This window comes from Odocoileus virginianus, chromosome 21 (assembly GCF_023699985.2).
Source record: "Odocoileus virginianus isolate 20LAN1187 ecotype Illinois chromosome 21, Ovbor_1.2, whole genome shotgun sequence".
NCBI classification, from domain to species: Eukaryota; Metazoa; Chordata; class Mammalia; order Artiodactyla; family Cervidae; genus Odocoileus; species Odocoileus virginianus.
In genome coordinates this window covers 14,345,738-14,350,096 of record NC_069694.1, presented here as the reverse complement: position 1 = coordinate 14,350,096, position 4,359 = coordinate 14,345,738, and the positions used below count along the sequence as shown (strand labels likewise).

The 4,359-nt window shown below is 37.7% G+C and overlaps 1 pseudogene; it reads right to left on the bottom strand.

Moving 5' to 3' along the window:
• Positions 1 to 2,449: 2,449 nt before the first annotated feature.
• LOC110143580 (protein-L-isoaspartate O-methyltransferase domain-containing protein 1-like) lies at positions 2,450 to 3,912 on the bottom strand (annotated as a pseudogene).
• Positions 3,913 to 4,359: the final 447 nt, after the last annotated feature.

Genomic DNA, 4,359 nt, shown 5'->3' with positions numbered 1-4,359 from the left:
TGAGAAGTGTGGAATTACCAGACCTGAAATTTTAAACCATCTGTGTATTACAAACTGTTGGATCATTGCAGAAAGATGATAATCTTTTACTATATATTAATTGTATATCATTAAGCATATTTGATCAACTACTGTAACAGTGATGCTGGTGCTAATAAGCAGTACTCCCAAGTTTTTCTTCTTAAAAATATGTATAATCCATGTAACACTGAGTAGTAAATGTTTTATTTTCATACTTTCTTAATAAAGAATAACTGTTTTCTGGTCCAGTTTGGAAAAAAGAAACAAACTAACAATGGCATTTACTACCTGTTTTATTAGTGACAATTTACCACTAACTTTAAATGATAGTTAATGTAATGTTAAGTGAAAAAAATGAAAATCACTATAATTCTATCAAAAGAAACAGACAAAAAAGTGGAAAGAATTTTTAAATGAGCACAGCATAGATTCCAAAGATTACACTATGAGTCTGGATTTTCAAAGCAAAAGGCATCTATGGATAATTTCTGTGAATATTTCTTAGACTACAAAGAGGAACTTCAAAGCAAATGTAGACTCCTTAGCCCTAACTTGACAAAGATAAATATGCAGATGAACCACAAATTCCTTTTGCTGAAATATACCTCCTGACCAAAGCCAGCTTTGGCCCAGCTCTGAGCTTGCCCCAAGAGAGTGGTAACCACTCATGCTTATTCACTCACTGACTATACAATCAACGGTCACAGAGAACTATTATTTTTTAAAACCAAGTATTTTACAGAGTGAACTATTGAAAAGCAAACCTAAATATACTCTCTTCTACAATTCCAGAGGGTAAAATAACTTTTTTATTTTTAAATACTGAAAATGTAGGAGGTCCATATGAATGAAGAGTTGTAGCAACTATGTACTTTTTACTTTACTATTCATTTGATGTGCTCTTAAAATCTCTATGAGATAAGCAGTTATCTGCCATAAGTCTTTGGGCAATAGTTTCAAAAGCAAGAGTAGCAGTACTATTGAATTCCATGAAATTTTCTTTAAGATTAAATTGTTCAGCATCTGTATTATTATTACCCTCATATATTCATCTGTCAGAACTCAGTGACTGAAACAAAAGTAAGGGAAGTGGGACTACAAAGTATTTTGTTTCCTTATTAGATAAGAATCAAGATTGCTGGGAGAAACATCAGTAACCTTATGCAAATAACACTACCTTTATGGCAGAAAGTAAGAGGAACTAAAGAGCCTCTTGATGAAAGTGAAAGAGAAGAGTGAAAAATCTGGCTTAAAACAACATTCAGAAGAACGAAAATCATGGCATCTAGTCCCATCACTTCATGGCAAATTGATGGGGAAGCAATGGAAATAGTGACAGACTTTATTTTCTTGGGCTCCAAAAATCACTGCAGATGATGACTGCAGCCATGGAATTAAAAGCTGCTTGCTACTTGGAGGAAAAACTATGACCAACCTAGACATTTATTTGGTGACAAAGGTCCAACTAGTCAGAGCTATGGTTTTTCCAGTAGTCATGAATGGATATTTATTTGGTGACAAAGGTCCAACAAGTCAAAGCTGTGGTTTTTCCAGTGGTCATGAATGGATGTGAGAGTTGGACTATAAAGAAACCTGACCACTGAAGAACTGACGCTTTTGAACTGTGGTGTTGGAAAAGACTCTTGAGAGTCCCTTGGACTGCAAAGAGATCCAACCAGTCCATCCTAAAGGAAATCAGTCCTGAATATTCATTGGAAGGACTGATGTTGAAGCTGAAACTCCAATACTTTGGCCACCTGATGCGAAGTACTGAGTCATTTGAAAAATCCCTGATGCTGGGAAAGATTGAAGGCAGGAGGAGAAGAGGATGACAGAGGATGAGATGGTTGGATGGCATCACCAACTCGATGGACATGAGTTTGAGCAAGCTCCAGGAGCTGGTGATGGACAGGGAAGCCTGGTGTGCTGCAGTCCACGGGGTTGCAAAGAGTCAGACACGAATGAGGGACTGAACTGAACTGTTAGATAAGAAACTTTTTATGGAGGAAATGCTAACAACTGCAATTCGAATCAGATTATATGTGATTAACAGTTATGCAAACTTATATAAAATTAAGTCTAACTCTCACTACTACAAACATGTAAGGAATGAGAAGAGGATTTATATTATACAAAGTCTGGACTCTCGTTGCATTCTTAAAGTCATTCTTAAAGTCAACTCAAAGTCATTCTGAGTTAAAACAGCCATTTTCCCCAAGACTTAAAAGAAAATATATTTTATAAAAGGGATTATTTTTAATCTCTGAGTGCATAATTTAAAATACTAAGACAGAAACAAGATACTTTTTCTTCACCATAAATTCACTCTGATGAAAGAAAGAATTTTCTCTCTTTAAACTCCTCACAAATGCCACATTCTAAAGACTAGAGGAATTATCAGTAGGCATTCTTTTCTTTCTGCTCTAAGCTATTTTTCTCTAGAATATGTCAAGTAAACTTTTAAAGATTCAGGGAAGTGGAGTTTCATAATTTTTTCTCTCAGTAAATTCTGAGATGACTTTTTTTAACTCCATTGTGGTCTTTCTCTTCCTTTTCTTTCTCTTCTATTTTTCTCATCCTCTTCACTGTCTAGAGGCTGAGGAATAAGCTGATTACACACAAATACATAAGTGTTAATTCCCTGTTTAACTTTCTTTCTTTTGGTTGGACCCCTTTAAGGAACCCCCTTGGCCTATATCTCATTATGTATGAAATATATGTGTTCATTAATGTAAATATGAGCAAGTGCTATAGATTCTTGGTAGCACTGATGGCTGGGCTGGGAAGAGTGCCCCACAAACTCAGATTGGCCAATATATTCTTATTTGATTGCTCAGGTAAGTGGAACAGATGAAGCAAGTTATTTTTATTTTTCCAAATGTATTATACAGTTCTCATAACATGTGTTAACTGATCAACTACAGGCATGACTACTGCAATGCCTCCTGGTTTTAGTGATACTTTTATATAGTTCTCTTAGTATTTCTGGACTCCAGCTCCACAATAATCTTAAAAAAACTGATGACCACTAGATGCTTTTTAGGGGCAAGTACCAACCTCAAATGCAGGCATACAGAACTCAAGTCCTAGCAGTGCTTCTCTTCATAGGTACATGTAGGAATATCTTCAACTTGAGACAGAGGAATGATTTAGTTCACAGGAGAAACTGTGCTAACTGGCTCATATAATTATTCTGATAAACTGCTAGGAGATCAGGCTGACCTAGCTATGCCTTGCAACTTTCCTTTCAGAGGGACAATACAGGATTAGCTAATTATCAAAGCTATCACTATTTTTGATCAAGCTCTCCAGGTTTTCCTTGGCACATTTCATCACGTATGAATGAAGCTCAATCCTGTAATTTGTTGCCCCCAAATCTTTTCTACACAGGAGCCAGCTTATGTTTGAGAGACTGAATTTGTTTTCAACTGAACTCTTGGAATTTGTTTACTCTGAAAAATACTGCCCTGCACTGCACTGCGGAGAAGGCAATGGCACCCTGCTCCAGTACTCTTGCCTGGGAAATCCCATGGACGGAGAAGCCTGGTGGGCTACAGTCCATGGGGTCGCGAAGAATCGGACACGACTGAGCGACTTCACTGTCACTTTTCACTTGCATGCGTTGGAGAAGGAAATGGCAACCCAGTCCAGCGTTCTTGCCTGGAGAATACCAGGGACGGGAGCCTGGTGGGGGGGCCGTCTACGGGGTCGCACAGAGTCGGGCACGACGGACGTGATTTAGCAGCATCAGCACTGCACGGCGGCGAGGCCATCAGTCGACCCGCCGCAAGGGGGCGGAAGTGGGATGCTAGGCTCCGCGGATCCGCGGCAGCCACCGCCCCCGCACTGAAGGTTGATGTTTTTACACTTCACTGCTAAATAATGGGTCATGTGCATTCATGGTTTGAACCATATTCATCTTATTGACGTGTAATATCAAAAGGAGGGTAAATTCAGATTAGAAAAGGATAAATGAATATTTTTAAAAGCAATAAATAATGATAATGTTCTTTAGAACACACATTTGGTTTAGTGTATAAAAAACTAAGTCTAAGAAAATTAAAAATCTACTAGAGCTCTATCTACAAATTGAAAACATTTTAAAAAATTGAAAAAAAAATTAAATCATAGTGTCTGTAATTAATGGACAACCCCTCTGCAGCTCCTAGAGTTTCCCAGTCATAACTGACTATAATGTGACATAATCTGACTTGGTCTGCGCAGGAGTCACCCAAAGCAAGACAGGGAAAATTATACAGTCAAGCCCCCTGTGTTGTCAGAAAAAGCTATCATTATAGTAAAGTAGAATGCTACCTTTTTAACACACCCAAAGTCTTT